Consider the following 24498-nt stretch of genomic DNA (forward strand, 5'->3'; position numbering starts at 1 on the left):
CTTCATTTATTACACTCATTCTCACCACCCTGATGGAACCATGCTGGCCAAATAATAGGCCATTAAATATGCCACAAGAGAGACTGCTAGATCGCACCACTATCTATGGTATGTTCTTGTGTTTTTTATTTTTTTTTTCTTTGTATGTATTAAGCATGTAAATCAGTTCTCTGGATTTAGTTAATGCCATGAAATTGGCTCTGGCCAATGAAATATGGGTGGAAGTAATTCATATCATCTTTAGACATGATACTTATAAGCTTTGATATTCCATAGTTTCTTCCCATGTCTTCTGGCCTGAAGCAGAATATAGGGAGAATGTTTAATTCACCAGGGAGTGCTAAATTATACATCCCTTCTACCTAACCATTGTTTGTTGGGGGGGATCATTTGCTGAATTATTGGGGTTCTCATTTTCTGTTTTATTTTTTAATGTTTTATATAGATGAATGCAGTTTATACAGATGAAGACAGTTTGCACTTTTGCATATCTCTGGGAAGAGATGACAATTTTGTTTGTCAGGTTTTTAGTTCAAGAGCATCTCTTTCCTTTAGTGTAGCAAAGTATGATTTCTTTATTGGATAACTATTTGTTCTGGGGAAAATTTGGAGAAAATTTTGGAGAAAATTTGGACTTGAATCCAAACTCTAGCAATAATTTTTGTCCAAAGACACAAATATGCACACTTGGCCCATGAATCCTAATTACCTACAGAAACAACCCAAAATATCTTAGCTTTATATTCACCACAATTTGTCACAAAAACAATATCTTGCCTTCTTACTCTTATCTTCTCAACACCCTGATAGGTCTACACTGTAACCTATAATATGAAAAAAAGATACACTTTTAGTGTTTCTTTACATGTTTAGTTTTCTTTTTTTCTTGTACTGTACTAAGCTATCATTTCTTCATGTTGCTGTTTTCATCTTCACTGCTCATTTTCCTTAGAGGACCTCACGCTTGATTCTATTTTGCTTCTGCCCTTAGGGCAGCATGATTCCAAGGCGATCTTCTCATGCCTCCCATGCACCTTTTAGTCTTTTCTCTGGAGTTAGTGCTCTGACCTAGTAATGAACTTTTTCAGTATTTTAATACATAGGGTGGGTTTTTTTATTCTAGGGATAGATTTGATCAAACTTTATCCTGCTGTCATTCCTTTTGTCCTTTTTTTTATTCTTTGTAGTTTTTCCTCAATGTTTACTTCTTTCTGTGAAGATATGTAGTGGAAATGTAGTATGTAGCTTGCATAGATTGGGTGATATTTTGGATGAGAGTTTTTGACAGGACTTGGTTTTCCAGTTAAACCTTTGAAAGTCCTCTATGAGCTACATATACTAATGTATTTGGCCAACACTAAATTTTCAGTTCTTAAAACAATGTCACGTGGTAAGTCGTGATATACCCATTTTGGATTTAGAGAGATGGTTTCACACCATTGTTGAGGAGAAAAGAACAAAACTAATCCAGGTCTTCACATTTCCTAAATCCATACTTATTCCCTTGTTCTAAACCCTTCCCCAGATATTAATTATATGGTCGCATGTCTGAGTTTTAGCCTTCTCCCTTGCTTCCATCTCAGATAAAATTAAATGCTTTGGTATCCTACTAGGAAGAGACTTTAAACACTTAAAGTTCAAATTGAAAAGTTATTTCAATTGGAGTTGTGCTGAGTTGGGATTTCAGGGTGTACTTAAAATTCTATTTGATATTTGAATAATCTTAGGCAAATATTATTTGATCTCAGTCTCCTAGTGACTATGAGTTTCAAAGTGCTATTCTCATTTCCTCTTATAAATAATGAAAGCTGCAAAAAGAAAACTTGTCATGATACTGCATCCCATAACGTGAGATACGTGATATGTATGTAATGTACAGGGAAAGTAGGGATTTTTCATAACACTTTCAGATGCAAATTTTAGCATGTATGTATGTGTGTGTGTTTGTGCATGTGTGTGTGCGTATACTGCTAAACATAAGAGTTTCAGAGAGAGGCAAAAAGCCATGTGAATAATTTTGCAAGATGAGAATCTTATTATGGTAAATAGTGGAGACTTGGGTTGATATATGTCTTGCATTTGTGACTTCCTTGACAATTTTATTCCCTGTTTCAAGTTCTCATTACCTCTTTTTGATTTTTGCAGTCTCATGAAAACTTTTCCTGAAAATAACCTAATCCTCTTCAGACTTGAATCCAAACTCTACCAATAATTTTTGTCCAAAGACACAAATATGCACATTTGGCCCATGAATCCTCATTACCTACAGAAACAACCCAAAGTATCTTAGCTTTATATTCACCACAATTTGTCACAAAAACAATATCTTGCCTTCTTACTCTTATCTTCTCAACACCCTGATAGGTCTACACTGTAACCTATAATATGATTGGTTCTGTCTTCCATAACCATAAATTTCTGTTTACTTTCTCCTGTGTGTACACTTGGCCAACCTTCCCTGTTTATGCTCAAGCTGTCTCTTCATTCTATCAGGCACTGTAATCAAGAAGAATTTATTAATGTCCAGTTAGAACTAAATTCCCCCTAAAATTCTTTGAAATTCCTAGACTCCCAATGTGCCATGTTCTTTGTGCTGTGGTTATGGTGGTTCTACAATTGTGGTTGATCACACACTTAGTCACATTTTAAAATGCATATTTGGATATGTTTTTTTGGTAATGACTATAATGGATTTACATACATGAATAATTATTAAATATATCCTAAGGCTAGGCATCATGCTAAGCATTCTCACACAATGTTCTATTTAATAACCAGAAACATCAGCTAGTAGGAGAAATTGGCATGCAAGGAAGTTAAAGAGCTGGCTCTTTATTTTCACTAAACTCTTTACTTCAATTTAATGCATCCATCAGTTATAAATGTAAAGAACACAACATAATAGTATTAACATTTCAGGCTTGTTTTTCACCAATAGAAATCAGATATATTTTCATAACACATTACAGATATTGTATGTATTTAAACATATTGTTTACCCTCATCACATCTTCAAAATTATGGTACAGTACTTAACAGATTCACTAATGGTTCTTGTTATTTAACATGTAATAAAGAAAATGCTATAGTATTCTCTTCCAAGTCATTAATTTTTTTAATTATTTATTTATTTTGAGGGGGGGGCACCAGGGGGCAGGGGCAGAGAGAGAGAGGGATAGAGAATCTCAAGCAGGCTCCACAATGTCAGTTGATTCAGAGCTCAAACTCACAAACTGCAAGATTGTGACCTGAGCCAAAATCAAGATTTCAACTCTTAACCAACTGCCTGCTACCCAGACACCCCAAAACAAATATTTTCTTATAACCTGATCTCCATTAAAAGTTTAAAACTATTTTATAATGCATTTAAATATTTTCCTTGAAGTCTTTATTTTTGCTCCTTTTGTATGGACTGCCTTCACTGATTAAAAGACAGTCTATTTATTCTACTTCACCTTTCCTTTTCATCTTGGCTGCTCCCAGTGTTCTTTAATGACACACATTATTAATACTGACAGGAACTTAGACAAATATAAATCGGATGCTCATGTGGAAGATAAATTTGTAAAGTCAAATTATCATTATTTCATAATTTATTACCTGGGTGAAAAGTTTCCACACAACATCTGGTTGATTCTTTGTAACCCAGTTTTAATAATCAAATAGATATTAGCTGCATACTGACTTTTCTGAATATAGATGAGCTATATTATTGATGTGCAAAAGTTAGAAAGCAGAAATAGTTTTAAGGTAAAAAATTTCTGGGCTATAGAAAAGCAAGACAATTAATGATAACGTTCGCTGGTTCGTTGCTTCTTTGGTCAAATAACCTAAGTGTTGTGATTTATTACAGGAAAGTACCAGAGGGGAAATACTTCCATTTTTTTTTTCTCTTGACAAACATCAACTGTTGATAGGGTAGCTGAAGTCACATTTATCAATTTCTACTCTGCTGTGGGAAAATTCTATTGAATTATAAAGTATCAGAGATTTATTAAAACTACTAGAGTCACAGATAGAGGCTTTGAGTAAAAGAAAGTGTGCATTTATCAGTCTTAGTTTACTTTTCTTTGATCTAATTCTCCTGACAACTGGAGTTACTTGATGCCAACCATAATTCTGCCTCCCTTAACTGTAAAGTATAAATCTTTAGAAAAGGCAAGAATAATTCAGTGACATTTAGTCCAGTTACTCGGTCCTGTGTTTCTTGGTCTCAGATCAGTTTTAACTACAGGGTTTTCAGTTTGTTCTTGAAATTTCACCATTTTATTGTCTCACCTCATGAAACTCAATCCAAGTCTCTACTCATTTCACAAGTTTTATTGAAAGAAATTTAAGTTATTCTCTCATGATTGGTTCAGTCTTAATCAGGTATGTGAAAGCAATGAATCCCGGCTTCTTCACTGTGGACCTGTTTGGTTAACCCTGATATCTTCAAATCATCCAGCCAATAGTCTCTCATGGTTATTTTTTTTGGGGGGGGGAGGGGGAGTTTTTAAATAGTTATGAAATAGACATAACATCTAATTTATCATCTTAACCTCTTTGAAGTGTACATTTCAGCCGCAACACATACCTTCACATTGTTGTGAAACCATCACCACTGTCCATTTCCAGAACTTTTTCAGCCTTGCAAACTGCAACTCTGTTCACATCAAAAAATACCTCCTTATTTCCCTGTCTCCCCAGTTCCTGGTAACGATTTTTCTTTTTGTCTCTATGAATTTGACTATTTGACTATGAATATTTTAGGTACCTGCCATAATGACATCATACAGTATTTGACTTCTTGTGATCAGCTTATTTCACTAAGTGTATCTTCAAGGTTAATACATCGTGTAGCACATACCAAAATTTCATTCCGTTTTGAGGTTGAATGATATTACCTCATATGTAATATACCACATATTGTTTATCCATTTATCAATGAACATTCGAGTTGTTTCCACCTTTTGGCTATTGTGAATAATGTTGTTATGAACACTGGTGTGCAAATACCTGTTTGAGTTCCTGCTTTAAATTCTTTTGAGTGTATACTTAAAAGTGGAATTGCTGGTTTATATGATAATTCTGTGCATAGTTTTTTTGAGAACCCACCATATTCATATTGTCTTACACAGAAACTGCATCATTTTATCTTATCATCAGCAATGTACAAGTGTTCCAATTTTTGCACATCCTTGCTAACATTTGTTATTTTCTCTCTCTCTCTCTTTTTGATAATAGCCAGCATAATGGATGTGATGTGGCGACTCATTGTGCTTTTGATTAGCATTCCAAAATGATTGGTAACACAAGTAGTTTTAACTGATTATTACATTTTTTGTTTAGTGTTTAATTAAGCACCAAATTACAGCAACATTTTGATCTCAAAGTATTTTAAGACTTAAATATTCTGCCTAAATCACTGCATAAATGATAGTTATCCATTTAAGGATGAAAACTGGGTATTTATAAGAAGCATATTAATATAAATAATTTTAAATCATATTACTTACCTTCTGGCATTAAGGAAACATGTTGAGACTGTTCTAAAGGTTAACCTGGTAATTACTATATAAATAAATGTATGGTGGAAATAGAAAAGGCCTTGGGATCAAACAGACATGCCTTTAAATTTTCCTCTGGTATTTCCTAAATATAAAGAACTAGGCCAATTATTTAACTATCCTAGTCTTGATTTCCTTAACAGAAAATTAATAAAAATCACTACATAATAAGGGTTGGAGCTGCAATTGTTAGATTTTCTTCAGTAAATATAGAACTCCCTCTTCTTTAGGCAGAATGCACTTTTCCCCTTACTGGTGTTGGGCTTGGTCAGGTGAAATGTTTGGCTAATGAAATATGAGTAGAGGGGCGCCTGGGTGGCGCAGTCGGTTAAGCGTCCGACTTCAGCCAGGTCACGATCTCGCAGTCCGTGAGTTCGAGCCCCGCGTCGGGCTCTGGGCTGATGGCTCGGAGCCTGGAGCCTGTTTCCGATTCTGTGTCTCCCTCTCTCTGCACCTCCCCCGTTCATGCTCTGTCTGTCTCTCTCTGTCCCAAAAATAAATAAAAAACGTTGGAAAAAAAAAAAAAATTTAAATAAAAAAAAAAAAAAAAAAAAAAAAAAAAAGAAATATGAGTAGATACGTTTTAGGCAGGCGTTAGTGTACATGCACAGTTTGGCTTAGCTCTTATGATCATTCCATTTGTTAGGAGAATTTTATAACTCAGTTATCTGCTGGTAGAGAGTTATCTACTGATGAACCCTGAACTAAACTAAGTACTCTGGGTAAAATGATGTGCCCAGGTAGGTTCATCAATTGTAACAAATGTGTCAGTCTGGTAGGGGAAAGTTGATAATATGAAAGCTTATGTGTGTATAGGGGCGGTAGATATATGTGTAATCTCTGTACTTTACCTTCAAATTTGCTATAAACCTAAAATCCTAAAAATAAACTTTGTTTAAAAAATGAACTTGAGGGGCAACTGGATGGCTCAGTCAGTTAAGCATCCGACTCTTGGTTTCAGCTCAGGTTATGATCTTGCAGTTTGAGAATCTGAGCCCCAAATCACCTGACAGTGTGGATCCTGCTTGAGAGTTTAAAGGTACTACATTTTAAATGTAGTATTTCTGGGGGCACTTGGGTGGCTCAGTTGGTTAAGCATCCAGCTTACGCTCAGGTCATGATCTCGAGGTTCACGAGTTTGTGCCCTGTGTCAGCCTTGTGCTAACAACTCAGAGCCTAAAGCCTGCTTCCTTCCGATTCTGTGTCTCCCCACCTCTCTCTCTGCCTCTTCCCTGCTCGCACTCTTTCTCTTTCACTCAAAAATAAACATTTAAAAATAAAAAATAAAAAATAAATAAATAAATAAAAAATAAGTAAAAAATAAATGAAATCTAACTTCCTTTCCTGGTATTGTAACATTTCCACTTTGCCTCAGGACAAAATACAGCAGAATGTCACTTTCTAGCTTTGCAGTGGTTGAAGGAAGCGAGACTATCCTTTCTTTTCCTCTTTCCAATGTAACTTACCACTTCTACGAGAGTCCCCGCCATAAATTTACACACTCTTCCTGACTTCCAAATTTCTTAGGAAAGACACCCTCCCACTTGTACATGAACTGAAACTCATTTTGTTTCCAGTCCTTTCTTTTTCCCACTTTCTTCCTCGCTGTGGAATGATTTGCACTATTTTATTCATCTATGGCTAAGAGTAATATCCCTTCTTTATTCCAGATCTGTTCTACTACATATTTGCTTTCTTAGTTGTAATAGTTGATTGTATCTTATTTTTTTCTTTTGCTAATATTCATTTAAGTTACTACTTATTTTATTAGAGACTTTAATATTAAATATTAAGTTCAAACATTCAGTGATGATTCATAATCAAGTATTTCTACCACTCTATCAAGCTAAGTCTTCATTTTTATAGAAATGTCAAATGTTGCAGCATAAGCCATTTCTTAATCTTTTAATATATCCTACGAAATTTTCCATGGATCTACTCATTGTTCAGTGCTCTCTGATCTGCTTTCTTTTGTACTCTGCTTTTTGGAAAATGCCTGCTTTAGCTGTCTGCATCATCTGGAATGTCTGTCTTGCATGGCTGTCTCAGAACTGTACTATAATAAAGCGGTTGTATAGGCTTTGTATTTGGGAAGGAAAAGTCACTGTAGATAGTCTCAGCTGAAAAAAAAACTGGTTCTCAAATGGGCAGAGATAATTAACTTCATAAAACAACTTTTTAAATACATCCTTCCTGATATAATAGCCCCAGTTTTATTGCTTATCCAGTTTCAGTTCTCCATCCCATAAGCTACCACAGATCAAGAGTAGGCATGCCTTTGGCAATTTGTCTTCAGGAAGTGTACCCTAAGATGATTAGAGCACTTGACAAAATGTTTTGTTGTGTAAATTTTATATCATGTTACTTTAAAATTTTGCATACGTTTGGTTATTAGTACATTTGGCTTTTTTATAGCTTTTTTAAGGTGTTGTTGATACACAATTGTTCGATTTAATGTGTACAATTTAATGTGTTAGGACATGTGCAAACAGCTGTGATATCATCACCACAATCAAGATAAGGCACATCCAATACCTCACAAAGTTTCCTTGTGTCCCCCTGTTGTTTGTTTTGTTCTTTTTATGGTAAAAATACTTCACGTGAGAGCTACCCTCTTAAATTTTGAAGTGCACAATACCATGTCATTAGCCATAAGCATTAGGTTGTGCAACAGGTATCTATAACTTATTCATCTAGCAAATATTTGACTTTTTTAAAGTTTATTTATTTATTTTGAGAGAGAGCATGCAAGCGTGAGTGGGGAAGTGGGGGGAGAGAGAGAGAATCCCAAGCAAGCCTTGTGCATTTGACTCCATCTCAAGAACTATGAGATCATGACCTGAGCAGAAATCAAGAGCTGCATGCTTAACCGCCTGGGCCACCCAGGTGCCCCGGATGTTTGACTGTCTTAAAATAATATGGCAATTTGAAAAAAATGACTAGTTTTTGGCCCATAATTAGCCAGTGATTTTTTTCAGAATCAGCTAGATATAGAACTAATGCCAGTTGGTCACTTTTTTTGTATTATATAGCTAAAAAACCCATTTCAAGGAAAATCAGAGAAAGGCAAAAGATTTTCTGATTCCTACTCATAGCTGAGTACACAGAAAAATAAAAAAGAAATCTATTAAGACATTGATGTTCTAATTAAGTACTGAATTGGAGTTTGATTTTCACAGTGAATTAAACTTTCCCACAAATATAGTGAACCTTCAATCTTTATTCTTCTAATTTAATTGAACAGAAACTAAGGATGCCTGGAGTTAATTTATGAATTACATGTAGATTGGATAAGACAAAAAAACAAGTCAGATTTATGTCAATGTGGCAAAAAAAACCTACTTACTATTTTCTATTATTTTATTATGATTCACATCTCACAACTGAGAAAGTTCAGTTTCATTGAAATTGTCCTATTGTGTATGTACAAAATTCATCACTTATATTTTTTATTCAAGCCATTGATTAAGGAACTCTAGTTCAAGGAGGTGACCTACACATAGCACTTTGTATCCTCTGAAGAGAGACTTTAACCTTCAAATTGTGTAAGTTTACCACATCAAGTGTGAGCAGAGAAAAGGGAGACACTCTAGATTGACATTTCATTATGTAATTTTGAAGGACTGAAAATAACGAGAAAATGCTAAAAATGTCCAAAAAGGGAAATTTATCTTTTACAAATGAATAAGATTAAGACTGGCTTGATAACTGATCAGAAATATTGGAGATAAGTAAACATGAGAGAAAAATCCTTCAAAGTTTGAAATCAATATTATTGTATTGCCATCAAACTATTAGGTAGGTGTGAGATTCAACCAAGAACAGTAAAAAATGACGTTTTCAGGGATAAAATAATTTTGAAAATGTACTACTCATTGTACCTTAAATGACAAAAAGTTAACGAAATGAAAATAAAAATAAAATAAATGAATAATATAAAATGAAATACTTGTATATCTAAAAAATGAGTTCCAAATAAAATGAACCCCAAATTAAAATTATTTAGCACACCTAAAGTCAGTTTGGAAAAATTAAATGGAGTTCCTGGGTTTCAATGGAAATGTCTTCAAAAACAAACAAAAAAATTGAAATGCATTCAATACCATAAATAACTATTTGACTTCAGTATAGCAAATAAGACTTTTGCTTCTTTTCTTCAAAAGAAAAAAAAAAGGCCAGAAATTCAAATGAGAATACAAGGAAAAGCCATACTCAATATCTTTAGCAAATTTATGTTTCAATATTTTATTATTTTTGAATAATTGATTTTTCCATAAAAAATAGAATTTAATTTGACCCATATGCTAACAATAATTGTATAATTGAAACAAAAGTTATGACATTTGCCAATAAAGAATGAAAAGTAAACCTACCCTACTGTATGGAACTTTAGTAAAATATTAAGTTTCCTACAAAAATATAATTCAAGTATGGTTTATATAATTTTCCAAATTTTGAATCAACCTATAGAATATTTATAGAAGAATCGAATATTGTCACGATTGTAACTTAAATATTATCAACTCAGATAGGTAGTACTTAAAATAAGAAGTAGGTAGATGAAAAGAGAGCACAGAGCAGAAAGATATTGGGCTTACACATGTGTTATTCTAGTATGGTGAACACATGAGAGACAAAAGTTGTGCAAGATGTGGAATTTTAAGTGTTTCTGTTAGATCAGGGTTTTGCAGTATCAGTGATACTGATATTTTGGACTGGATAGTTCTTTGTTGTTGTTCTTGGATGTTTAGTAGCATCTCTAGTCTCAAAACACTAGATGCTAGCAATGTCCCCTGCCCAAGTGATGATAATCACTGTCTCCAGGGTGTCTGGGTGGCTCAGTTGGTTAAGCGACTGTCTCTTGATTTTGGCTCAGGTCATGATCTCAAGGTTCATGAGTTTGAGTCCTGCATTGGGCTCTGTGCTGACAGTGCAGACCCTGTTTGGGATTCTCTCTCTCCTTCTCTCTCTGCCCTCCCTGACTTGCACGTGCTCTCTCTCTCTCTCAAAATAAATAAATAATCTTAAAAAAAAAAGATTCTTGGGGCGCCTGGGTGGCCCAGTCGGTTGAGTGTCCGACTTCAGCTCAGGTCGCGATCTCACGGTTCGTGAGTTCGAGCCCCGCGTCAGGCTCTGGGCTGATGGCTCAGAGCATGGAGCCTGCTTCCGATTCTGTGTCTCCCTCTCTCTCTGCCCCTCCCCCATTCATGCTCTGTCTCTCTCTGTCTCGAAATAAATAAACATTAAAAAAAAAAATTAAAAAAAAAAAAAAGATTCTTAAAGAATGTCTCCAGATAACTACCATAGCTTGTCATATAGCTTGAAGTAGCTATGAAAATTAAGCAAGGGGAAAAGAATGAAATAGTGCAAATAAGCTAATCTTCATCTTTCAGCTCATAATATTAATGTGTAATAAGTAAATAAGTTTTAAAAAAGGTATAAGAAAAAACTAAGCTAAAAATTAAAATGGCAACCAATGTTGGTTAATGTTAATTTGATAAATTGAAGGCAATATGTGTTACATACAAGTATGTTAATGAAAAAATAATTGTTGAGAACTATATAAAAAATAGCTCCCGTGTCTATAATTAAGTCCCTTTAAATAATTTCCTGAAAAGGTTTTAACTTTGAAAATCTTTTGAATTAGAGAAAAATGGAATTTTATATTAAGTATTTAAATTATGATCATGGAATATTTCATGAAGTTGCTCAATTTCCTTAAAACAGTACATTATGAAACTAATGTAATATGAAAATTCTTCTTGACTTTGTATTTAAATCTCCACTTACTGCTTTCAATTATAATGTTGAAAGACATATTTTTTATACATAAGGCATCATACCACAAAGCCATGATACATTAAGCTTACTGTGGCAGATATTAATAAACAAATACTAAAATGTATGAAAACTAATTTATAAAAGCACAGGTTTTTGCCTTAATTCTAAAGATTTTAAAATATGTATTCTATTGCCTAGTAATATTTTGATCTATACTCCTCCAAATGCAAGATGAAGGGAAAATCCATAGAAAAGTAAAAACTAAAAGCTAAAAAACTCTGATAATTTACCATTAACACATAATCCTTTCACTAAGTGTATAGAAGCAAACATTGAATATTTATCATGTCATTCTTGTTCATTTAGGGGACTGCATTCTATCTGATGAAAGTTTTGGGATGGGAATATATTCTGAAAACATTTTCCAAATATTATGTCCTTTAAATTATTAATTTTAGTATCTATTTTCTAAATTTTTTTAATGTTTATTTATTTTTGAGAGAGAGGGAGAGAATGACAGAGAGGGAGACACAGAATCTGAAGCAGGCTTCAGGCTCTGAGCTGTCAACAGAGAGCCCCACACAGGGCTCAAACCCACAAACCGTGAGATCATGACCTGAGCCAAAATCAGACCTCAACCGATTTAGCCACCCAGGCACCCCTAGTATCTACTTTCTAAGGTACTCTCTAAAATATCACATGTATGCATTTATAACAAGATAGCATGTAATGTATTTCAGAAAATTTGATTTTTATTATGAAAACTACTTCACTGGTCTTTTGTTCTTTCTACCATGTACATTGTCCTCAATTAGTCAATGATTCACTTTTATTGTATATGGGCAAAATGTTGGGAGGAAAGTTATTCACAACTATATTTAGGTCATTTTTCTGCATAATCAGAAAGATAAGACTAAAGATAACACAGAAGAGGTGGAGAAACAACATAGATGTAAAATATACCACCTATCTTTGATGTTAAAATGTTGGACTAATTTTATATACCAACAGTTAACTACTTTCAATCCTAGTTTATTACACTAATTCAATTAGCACTGTAAATCTTAAATATATATATATATATATATATACATATATATATATATATTTGTGAATAGCCTTTATTTTGTGAAAAAATGTGATTCCTAGGGAAGAATATTATAAAAATATTAAATGGTGACATAAAGTAGGAAATTACACTAACATTTTATCTAATGCTGGTAAGCAGTTCTTTTCTGATTAGATGGTTTCCAAGGAATTTAATTTCATTACTACATAATTATCCCTTATTTATTTTTTACGAGTTCCTTTTTCAGACTTTTGTTGTTTTTGTTTAAGCAACCAGAAACTTTTCAAAAGATATTCACATTCTGTTATTTGTGTTAGGAATATAAATGTAAAATTTTGCCTATTAAATTGAACCATTAAAATGGATCTATATTCAAATATCATTTTTCCCTATAGTTGGTTTAACACCTGTAGACCGGGTGCATTTAATAGGTTATAATACATGTGTTGCAATCGTCCAGTGAAAATGTACCATTATTTTTATTTCAGTAACAAAAAAAACTCAAGTTTTTGAAGGGACGGGGTTATCAGGGCAATAGATATAAATGTATCAATGATTCCTTATAAATAAGGTTTACCTGTAATTTTAAATATATATAGTTACTTACTACAATGCACTTCACTGATATTAAATGGAAAATTTAAGTGAAGAGGGAAACACAGAGGAAGCAGTGTACAGATAATATTTCACTTTCGCCATGTTCTGTTTGAAGCACAATGACACTATCAATACGTCTTCAATACTGATGTCTTCTTTGCCAGCATAGAAAATACAGCGTATTGTAGAACTGTGCCTGCATGCGAACCTGGCCCAATAGAAGAAAGTTTCTTAGTGCCTTAACCTGTGGAGTTAGTCAATGAAAAAAAAATGGAATAAAATAAGCACTCAAAGATAAGTTCATAAATCAGCAAAATGAAGTGAAACATGAGAAAATAAATAGAACAACAAAGCAGTTTTTAAAAATGTAATAAATTGGGGCGCCTGGGTGGCGCAGTCGGTTAAGCGTCCGATTTCAGCCAGGTCACGATCTCGCGGTCCGTGAGTTCGAGCCCCGCGTCAGGCTCTGGGCTGATGGCTCGGAGCCTGGAGCCTGTTTCTGATTCTGTGTCTCCCTCTCTCTCTGCCCCTCCCCCGTTCATGCTCTGTCTCTCTCTGTCCCAAAAATAAATAAAAAACGTTGAAAAAAAATTAAAAAAAAAAAAAAATGTAATAAATTATTGGCAGTACATGAAAAAATATTCTAATTTGAGAAGCAAACTGAAAGTCAAGGAAATTTGATAAAGAAAGAACAACTCTGAGACTTTTTTATGTTGTAGAATGTGAGAAATAAGTTTTAAATATATTCACCATCTTGGCAAAAAAGGTGCATTATTCCCAAGGGGAACAACTGGACTACAATGAGGGCTTCTCTATAAGAGTTGTCAACGCCCAAAGCTTGTGTAAAAATGCTTATAGATCTTAAAGGGAAAAAAAAATGTAGTCAAGAACATTTCATCCAGCCAAGTTTTCATTCAAATGTAAAAACAATAGGCAGACATTCACTAACATAAACACACATATAAACTGTTCTCGAGGAAGATAAGCTTCTTTAGCAATTCAATTGAGCCAAGTAAAGAAATTAAAATAGAAACTTTAAGGAAAAAAATGAGACAAAATGACTGATGACGAACATGGATTGACATGATGAACATACAAATAAATTGAATATTTTTGTCAGTTATGATTAGATAAGGAGTATGAAATACCATAAGCAATATCATTACAAAATAATGACTGACTAATAAAACTGAAATGTGCAGGGAAGGGAGAAAAAAGGGACATGTGAGTGCCAATGCCCTTATGACACATAGCAGGCTATCAGCAGATATTTTAGAAATGATAGGCTATGGTTTTTAAAAGCCCAGAAACCAAACCACAACCTCTCACTGTGTTTCATAGTTCTTTCAAACATTCCATGAAGAGTTTAGAAATAATATTTCCTATAGTGAAGAAACATTCAATTGAGGCAAGAAATTCCCTTAGTTTTATTTCTGGTTTAAAAAAAAAATCATTTAGGATCCTGGAAAGGAACAATGAGATTTCTCCTGAACTTTACCCACAAACCCATTTAAAATTTTGGTACGTACTACATAGAGTTGAACATCTCAGTCTGATAAATGAATGTAACTTTATGTTGTTTATTTTCATGTATAGATCACTAAGCAACAATCATACTTCATGATGAAAATCTAGTAGTGTTCTTACTGCAGTGAGGAGCATACAGTTAATTATTATTAGCAATACAATGCTAAAACCTTTTTGGAAATTCTGATCACTGTAATTAGAAAAGAAAAGTAAAAGTAGCTCTATAGATTTTTAAAATTGGAAGCTAATATATCAGTAGCTGTGGAAGATTTGTCTACCTAGATCTAAGAGATTTAGCTGTGTAAATGTAAAGAATCAATTAAAATGTTCAGAGTGAGGTTAATGACAAAATTTGGACACCAAATCAGTCATTTTCTTACACTTTTTAATGTTGGTAGATTATTACCCATGGATCTATTGCGTTTCTTCACATGTTACACATAGTGGCAATCACTTTTTTGACTATATTTTTAAGGACGTTTGTATAGCAAACAGCTTTGGAAGCCTGAGATAGTGTCTCCTTGTGGTGAACAGACATTTGTTTACTGTCTGGTATAATAAAGAAATGTCTTCCTTCAGCCATTTATAAAAGATTCATAATTCCCTCAGCTCTAAGCTTCTCAGCTGTGGTGTAATCACACTATGTGCACATCTGTCTCTGCTCTACTCTACACACTCATGGAACCTGGTGTCAAGGAGATCTGACTAAAACAGGGACATCAGGCTGCTTGCAGCATCGTGAGTGATAAAGTCCTTTGTCTCTATCCCAGGATACCTGTGTCTTCCATCAGCATACGTGAAATTATGGCAGGCTAATTTGTTACCTGTACGTAGGGTAAATTCTCAGAATTTTCACAATTCTTGACATAAAATAGCCACTGAAAAGATGTAGTAAATGTGACACCTTTAAATAGAGATAAACTCTATGACACATGGAAACGCAATATGTTATATGGGAGACATTTAGAGATTATGAGATAAGTACATTCTTTGGTAAATGATGTTAGGGCATCAGGCTGGGGTGGTGCTACTAAGGAGTAGAGATAATCTCATTCCTTTTTCCAAGATAAATTACAAATGATCAATGTGATTATATAAAACTATAAACATTTATGGCAAGGCAAACACGAACAAGACAAAGGTCCAAGCATAAACAAGTTTAGAATACAAAGAACAACTTGAGAAAGGAAAAAAAAAAGAGTAAGTCAATAAATTATGGTAAATATTCAGGTTTTAAATAAAAAGGCCAAAGAATATTGTAGACAATCCTGGAATATATATATGAATATGATATATATAAGTATATATGCATATATTTATATATATATATATACATATATATATATATATATGAAATGTGCACAAGAGTACCCTCAGCTGGATTTCAGAGAGAATTTAATAAAAGAATATATTCACAAGTATGGCCACATTTAAGGAAGAACAGAAAATGCTAAGTAACCCAAAGACCGGCATTAGGAAGAGACTGTGACCAATCTTGGTTCTGAAAGGTAAAGAAATAATATGTTACTAGTACTAGTGAAGCCAGCTAAGACCTAGACCCATGAAAGAGACAACAGCTGGTCACACTCCTATGGAATGTTCTAATGGCCAACGTGTTTGGCAAGCAGGACAGAGAAGGGCAGTAGAAGGACTTGCAGAGATGGCAAATGAGACTGGCCAGAGCTCTACTCTTCAAAGGCACCCAAACAAAACAAAATATTATTTATCAGGCATCAGTAATTCTATATTTTCAAATGTATAAGGAATTTTACACATATATCTATGGAACCAAAAGCTGATACAAGCTTTCTAGATGACATTCTGATTATTTGTAAAAAAAAAAAAAAAAAAAAAAAAAAAAAAAATACATGGCATATTTTTATTATTTAGCATTAACTTGTTACTATAATCACTAAAATCGCTTCTCGGCCTTTTGACGAAGATCAAGTGTACTATAATCACTAAAAATTTTATCCAATTAATTTTTATATCCAAAATGGCAATTTGGATACATATGTGTATTTCATATATATACTTCATAAATATATATGCTTACATATATATTTTATAAATATATATATGTTTCAGTGTAAAGTGATAATCTGATTGTTTTAACCAGTGAGATGCTTTATTTTTATTAGGAAAAACAAAATATAAAGCAAGTTGATGTTACAGAGAAATTTGAATAAATCAATATTTTGAAGTGCTAGAAATCTGAAATATAATATTAGAACACCCAGTATTAACATTAGGTTTAACACTGGAATACCCCTAAATCCTCCCTTGTTTTATATTTTCTTTGAAAATGTTTATTTTTATATTTATGCAATTAGATTTTCCTAGATGCCTGTAAAATTTAAAGTGTTTTAATTTTATTTCCAAGGAACCTTATTACTCTCCTCCCATACAGTTCATGGAATCCTATCGTTGCTGTTTCGGAGATAGTAAAAAGTTTTTTTTTAAGTCCGAAATTCTTGTATTTTTTCTGTTATAAGTTTTTATTTAATTTTAATCTCAATGTTTAAATATTTACTTTTGCCAGGCAAAGTGTTCTTATGTCTGTGGATAGAGGATGAGAAGCTGAAGAGGCTATTTTAGACATAACTTTCTCTTTAAAAAGCAAGGAGTCTAGCCATTGGTGTAAGTAGACAACTAACTTCTTTAGAAATTTCTCCTTTTCATTATGAATAAGTCAGAAGAATAATTTCTGCTTAGAAATTCCAAGTGTCATATGAAACATAATATCTCTGCAGTGCAGAGTGAAGCAGGGCTCTAGGCAACTTGTCTAATCTTCAACATGTCATAATTCATTTTATATGGAAGGCAGAGGAGTTCTGAAGTGTATACTCTTTGTTTCTCGAAAGATACCATTCATTATTTAATCTGTCCTGTGCATTTTGCATTTTATTACCATTTTTTTTTCTCTTAGGTGCAGGGAGGTGTGTGGTGTTTTTGTTTTGTTTTGTTTTTAACCTAGTGTAACGTTTCAAATATGTGAAATATTATAATTTAGGTTTAGTTCACTGGCAACTTGTGTCCAAGGGCTGGTGCTTTTTCTTTTCACATCACCTCTGTTCCTCTGTCAAGCTCTCTGACCTCAGTTGTGTTACATTAGGGTTAGCTCAGAGTCCTGCTTGTGTTTTGTCCTATGGATGAGAATCCCGGAAATCTTGAGGCCCAGTGGAATTTGTAAGCTCAGAAATGGAGAACGAGTAATGGTTTCTTCATCCAAGAAATGTGTTGCTCACCCTTCCCCACTGTTGGCTTAGTTCCATTGGTCTCCAGGTCCTGGCCAGGGAGGATATTCAGTAGGCCTCCGCTTACTTCTAGTTTTGGGGTGAAAATCCAGCTGCCCTCTACTATCCAACTGATCTACCTTTAAATCACATCCACAGATGTTTCTTCCCCTAATTTACTTCTAGTTATATCATTGTGATACAAATCTTATGCCCTAGTTTCTACAACCCCCCTCTTTTAAAAAAATTTTTCTTAATGTTTATTTTCTGAGAGAGAGAGAGAGAGAGAGACAGAGTGTGAGCAGGGGAGAGGCAGAGAGAGAGAGAGAGAGAGAGAGAGAGAGAGATACAGAATCCCAAGCAGGCTGCAGGCTCTAGCTGTCAGAACAGAGCCTGATGTGGGGCTCAAACCCACAAACTGTGAAATTATGACCTGAGCCAAAGTCAGATGCTCAACTGACTGAGCCACCCAAGCGCCCCTACAATTCCCTGCTTTTTATTTTTAAGACATCATTTTAATGTAAAATTAATTATTAATTAATCCTAATTCATTCTTATTTATTTCCTCTTGGCTCCCAGTTCTGCTCATTCCCCTGGCACCAGGGAATTTTGCTTGCTTGCAGACATGAGGGATTTGGGGGTTCATTTTTAATTTTATTACACAAGGATATCCAAAACCATATGTAAGTTATACATCAGTGTTACTGCTTAAAAAGGACTTGCTCTGAAGATTTACCAAATGGCAGTCATGTTATCTGCTAGCATCAGATGATTATAATTTTTTTTCCTGACATTTGTCTTATTACTCTGATTAACCTCAACGTTCACATTTAAAACTTTGATCTTTAAGTTTCAGTCAGTGGACAGTCCTAAATTTGTAAGTAAAGCATAGATTTTATAGAGCTGAAAATCCAGTACGCACTTTCTCCTGTAATGGGAATTGGCCTGTTGCACAACGAATCCAACTCTGCTGTGAGCGGTCTGTGAAGAGGAGTTCAGCTAGCTTTGCAGGTGGATTTCCTGGATAAAAAAAAGTTTGAGAATCTAAGGAGTTATGCTTCAAAAACTTTTCCAATACACTGTCTACATGGAAGAAGTGGTCTCTCTTACAAGGGCATTGGACGGTTTTAGGTCATGTTTTATACTCCAAATACGGGTCTTTCCTTATCAGTTTATGGATATATATATATATATATATATTATTTTTTTTTTCTGCTGGATTTGTTCTCACCTGCTTCAACTGTGGTATTTCAGTCCTCTGAAGATTTGTTTTCCAGAAAGTAACAGAATAACTACTGTGACATGAAAGAGTTTAAGACTAATATTATAGGTTTAGCAAAGGAGTAAAATATATCAAACTGAGAAAATCTTTTTAAAAATGTTTATTTATTTTGAGAGAGACAGTGCATGTGAGCAACCTTGGTGGGGGGAGCAGAGAGAGAGAATCCGAAGCAGGCTCCACATGGAGCTGCATCTCCCAACTCTGGGATCATGCATGACCTGAGCCGAATCGAGTTGGTCGCCCAATTACTGAGGCACTCAGGTGGCCCTCAAGCTGGAAAAACTTCTAAGTGCTAAACACATGCATACTTTTATTAAAGGAAGAGTGAGCATTTATTATAGTTCAAAGTGATATCTAAGTTCCTGTGAAAACTTATTCAATATTGTCTTATTGAAAGGTCCTATAATTATTAATTCTGAGCATTAACTTAGTAATTTAACTGCTATCACCTGAAAAGAAGTGGATGACTCATAACTGAGGACTGAATTAAAATATTTCTTCAATGGGAGCACCTGGATGGCTCAGTCAGTTGAGCGTCAGACTTCAGCTTAAGTCACAGTTCCTGAGTTTGAGCCCCGCATCAGGCTCATTGCTGTCAGGGCAGAGCCCACTGGGATCCTCTGTCCCCCTTTCCCTTCCCCTCTCCTGCTCTCTCAAAAAATAAAAATAAAAAAATAAGAAACTGTATAAAAAATATTTCTTCAGTGGACAGAATCACACTTAATTTGTAAATTCAATTCACATCTAAGAGCTACCCTTGTGTAGTTACCTGAACATTGTAATATTATGTATCACAGTTCCTGAGCCAGTAACATTGTAGAAGTAGTCCATCTACCTTGAAAAATACCTAATGGAGGTTTCCAATTCGTTTTACTGATTAAAATGGATACTTCAGAAGAATGTTGCATGGTTATCCCAGGTTTGCCTGCACTAGAACACATAGTTGCTCATCCCTAGAGTTACCTTTACTTGTTTTGGAAGCTCAGTCATCCAATGACTTAATGTTTATTTCTTTTTTAAAGTTCTTTTATATTAACATGATACTAATAACCACTTAAAGTATCTGGCTCTACAGCATGTGTTATATTTTCTCCATAAACTCTATTTTGAAGGGCAGAGGTGGAAGTAAAAAACCAGGAGTTTAGCTCCCTTGCTTATGGTGGGGTAACCACAAACAGAAGTATCATTTCATACCCAGATTAAAAGATAGTAACCTTGAACTCACTCCCAATTTGGAGACCCGTATCCCAATTAATGATCTTATTTTTCCAATCTCCATAGTGGCCAGACAGTAAGACACAAGTTTCAAAAAGACTTTAAGATGAGTTTTACCTTTTCGAGTCCTTAAGGTTTCAGTATGGACTAGTTTTATCCATTGGGGGGAAAATGTGCAATAGTTCCCCCTTATTCACAGGGGATATGTTCTAAGAGCCCCAGTGGATGCCTGAAACTGTGGGTAGTACTGAGGCTGATATAAGATGTTTTTCCCCATACATGCATACCTATGCTAAAGTTTAGTTTATAAATAATGCACAGTGAGAGATTAACAACAGCAATAATAAAATAGATTAATTATATGAATATACTACAATAAAAGTTATGTGAACGTGTTCTCTCTTTCTCTCTCAAAATATCCTATTGTACTGTAGTCACTCTCTTTTTGTGATATGAAAGGTGAAATGCCCACGTGATGAGATGAAGTGAGGTGAATAATATTGCCCGTTATTCACATAGCATTCACATAGTATTCACATTACATGAATGCTACATTCATCTAATGAGGAAGCATTAGTCTAGCAATATGTCAGAAGGAGAATCATCTGCTTACAGATCGTGGTTGACCACAGGTAACTGACACTGTGGATAAAAGGAGTACTATTGTATAGAGTTGCAGAGATCATTCTTTACATGCGTGCAGTTTGATTTGTGTGTAATACCTTTCCTTGTCATTTTCTTTATTTTTATAAATATAAATATAAAAATCCCATCTCAAATCCCAAACAAAGAAGATATAATTGTACATATTTGAGCATATATCACTAAAATATTTCTCATGTAAATGTATTCAAATATTTTTTTAATTTTTTTAATGTTTATTTATTTTTGAGAGAGACAGCGACAGAATGCGAGTGGGTTAGGGTCAGAGAGAGAGGGAGACACAGAATCCGAAGCAGGCTCCAGGTTCCAAGCTGTCAGCACACAGCCCCATGCGGGGCTCGAACTCGCGAGCCGCGAGATCATGACCTGGGTGGAAGTCAGCTGCTCAACCGACTGAGCCACCCAGGCGCCCCGTATTCAAATATTTTTAAACAATTTTGCACTGACCAAATTGCATGTACCAATCACTGTTGTCATTTAATCTTTCTGACCAATCAAGTGAAGATACCTCTGAAGATAGTGTTCTTTAGTCTGAAGATGAAGCAGCCTTTCTTCAGACTTGGATTTTTTTTTTTTTTCTTTTTAACCAACAGTAAGTCTAACTATAGAGGAAAGAGTGGAAGCTCTCTCCTTCTTGGATTAACTGAAAGAGAAGGAATGGATGTCATAGCACAGTTATTATCAAAGAAAGTCTCGAAAAAAATTTCATGACTTATATTTTATTCCTTTATTTTGCTGTGAATAGCTAGGGTAATTGCCTCTCAGATATTTCCATGAATGTTTATGCATGGTAAGCTATCTATCCATTATCCATCATATTTTTTAAAGTTTATTCATTTATTTATTTATTTTGAGAGAGAGAGAGAGAGAAAGAAAGGACAAGCAAAGGAGGGGCAGAGAGAGAGGGAGAGAGGGAGAATCTGACACAGAGCTCAATCTCACGACCTTGAGAACATGACCCAAGCCAAAAGTAAGAGTCGGGCGCTCATCTGACTGAGCCACCCAGGCGCCCCTATCATATTTAAAAGTCTCAGTTGAAATATCTAATTTAGCATAGATTTTGTTAGGGTTACCCATAGGGTAACCTCAATGTTGAGCAAGCACATGGCTACCAAGAATAAGCCTATTATTACTCTGCCTCTTCCAATGATTTGCCTATACTATGATGAATTCCTAGTCAGTATGAGTAGGAGGAGGGTGTATGCAATGTCTGGTTTATATATTGATAAGAAAACACCCTATTTCCCAAGTTGTCTTCTCCCTTTACCAGAGGTCACAATGTGGCTATATGGTGAGCCATCTTGGACCAGGTGAATAAAGGAGCATCATGAGGCTGGAGAAGCAAAAAGATAGGAGTGGCCTTGCTCTGCTTCAAGAGCAGACCTGCCATATCAGCTTAGATTTTTATGTGAGACAGAAATGAAGTTCTTAATTGAGCCACTGTGGTTTTGGAACTCTCAGAGCAGCCACAATTATATCCTAACTAATGCAATCCTTAAACTCTTTATGGAATATAACTTTCAGTTCTTGCTCTTAATAAAACCTATGATTTCAGGAAGAGAGAATGTGATAATTCAGTTCAACTGAACTAAAAAGTCAAATTGTAAAGGTGGACATACAATTCAAAATGGAAAAAATAAAAGGAATCTGAGAGATTCAAGAAAGTGAAGAACTATAGAGAATCCACATTTATATTTTAAACTTGGACTGATATCTGGAATTAGGACAGAGCTTTAAGAAATTAATTAATGAAAATTCGGTTTGCAGTTTGGCATTAAATTAAGAAAGATCCACTCCCAATCTCTTATGCTAAATATCACATGCCATCACTAATAGTCATTATACTACAAAGAAATATTAGGCATTATCTACTCATCTAGACTATTAGAGCTAAAAGAGGTCCAGTGGATCACCAAGGGTCATATGCCAATGTGCAGGGGGAAAAAATCAGCTCCTTCTACTTCTGCTTACATATACTTCTAAAGTGCTTACATTTTTGCAAAATGCAAAGACAGTTTTGCCATGTGACAAACCATAATGAGTATAATAAATTAAGCCAGTCTCATTTCAATGAATATATATGCCATATATAGTGAAAGCCAACTACCCTTTTGGAAATATGTAGCTGGACAAGACTCAGTTTTTTTTCTCATTAAATTCATGAAGCAATTTATAAATCTGTAAATATTAATGTAATTCCTATATTGTGTTACCTATCTTTACTGGCATAAGCAGAAAAATTAAGTCTATTTTACTGTCCTGAATTTAAGATAGTCTCTAAATTTATGGAATTATTTCAATGATTATTTGAATATCCAAAATATATCATAAGCTTCCAAACTGATAGTTTTGTAATGCATTATATCATCCAAATCATTCTCTGTGCAGTTTTCTAGGCTTTATGGAGGGGCCTCACTGACCAAAGTGGGGGAAGCTGAATGAAAGCAATATTAGGAGGCCTCAAAATTTAGCCCATGGCCTTTTTTATATGACCTCCATGGTCAGAATATGTTATTATATAACCATAAATTGATAATTGTCAAAAACAATGTTCCATGACAAATTAAAGTTTTATTTTACTCCAATTTCAGTGTCCATAAATAAAATTTTGTTGGAACATGGCCACTCTCCTTCATTTACTTATTGTCAAGGTTGCTTTCACTGTACAATGGCCGACTAGAGTAGTTGAAAGAGAGACCATATTATGGTCTGCAAAACTATTTACTATCTGGCCTTGTAAATATTTCCTGCCCCCTGAAACGTGTCATTTTGGCATATATTTACTTATGTTCTGGGAATTTATACAATAATTTGCTAAAAACAATGTTCTGAGGCTAATTGATTTTAAGACATCTTGAAAAATGCTGTATTATTTGTGTATGTATTATTTGGTCTTCGTACGAATCCTGTGACATTGGCATAATTTGACTTTATCTGTAAGGAAAACTTGTCAAATGGTATACCAAATGTTTGTGGCTAATAAGTGTCAGAGTAGTCATAGTAGCTAGACATCCCTAATCAGAATCCTGTCCCAAATCCTTCAATATGTGTAAAAACAAAACACCGACCATATTATTTTCTGATCTGATTAGTCTCTTATTTTGCCTACCATAATGTGAAAGAATAGGTAAATAGCATCCAAATTTTACTATATAAATTTGCTTCCGGTTAAATAGGAGGATTTACAGAACAATAGAAAAGTTTCTCTTAAACATTTACCAGAAACTGAAGTAACAATTTGGAGACTTTTAAATTATAAATTTATATTCAATATTAAATTATAAATGTCCCTGAATACTTACCATTCTCATATACTTACAACTCAGAACTAAATGGGTCTAATCAGATTATTTTTTCTCTAACAACTGAAACAAACTGAAGAATGTGCAAGGAATGTGAGAGGAAAACTGATGTGAAAAATCTCTACAATGTATTATGTTTTATGTCCAGTCAGTCCAATTATCAGTTTTCTTAATGATCAGAAAAAACAGGTTAGAAGAGACTCTTTATGTGGTAAATTATACCTTTCCATTATTTGTTTTGAGATAAACTATTGCTTTTGTTAATACTTCAAAGAGT

At 34.2% G+C, this 24498-nt stretch overlaps 1 long non-coding RNA gene across 2 annotated transcripts in view; it reads right to left on the reverse strand.

Annotated features, from left to right (window-relative positions):
• Nucleotides 1-17026: 17026 nt before the first annotated feature.
• Nucleotides 17027-24498, reverse strand: part of LOC131517141 (uncharacterized) — an 80883-nt gene continuing 73411 nt past the window's right edge. For both annotated transcript variants that reach the window (XR_009264426.1, XR_009264425.1), the window contains one exon: nt 17027-18779. This is a non-coding gene — a long non-coding RNA (uncharacterized LOC131517141). The remainder of the gene's footprint in view (nt 18780-24498) is intronic.

This window comes from Neofelis nebulosa, chromosome 7 (assembly GCF_028018385.1).
Source record: "Neofelis nebulosa isolate mNeoNeb1 chromosome 7, mNeoNeb1.pri, whole genome shotgun sequence".
NCBI classification, from domain to species: domain Eukaryota; kingdom Metazoa; phylum Chordata; class Mammalia; order Carnivora; family Felidae; genus Neofelis; species Neofelis nebulosa.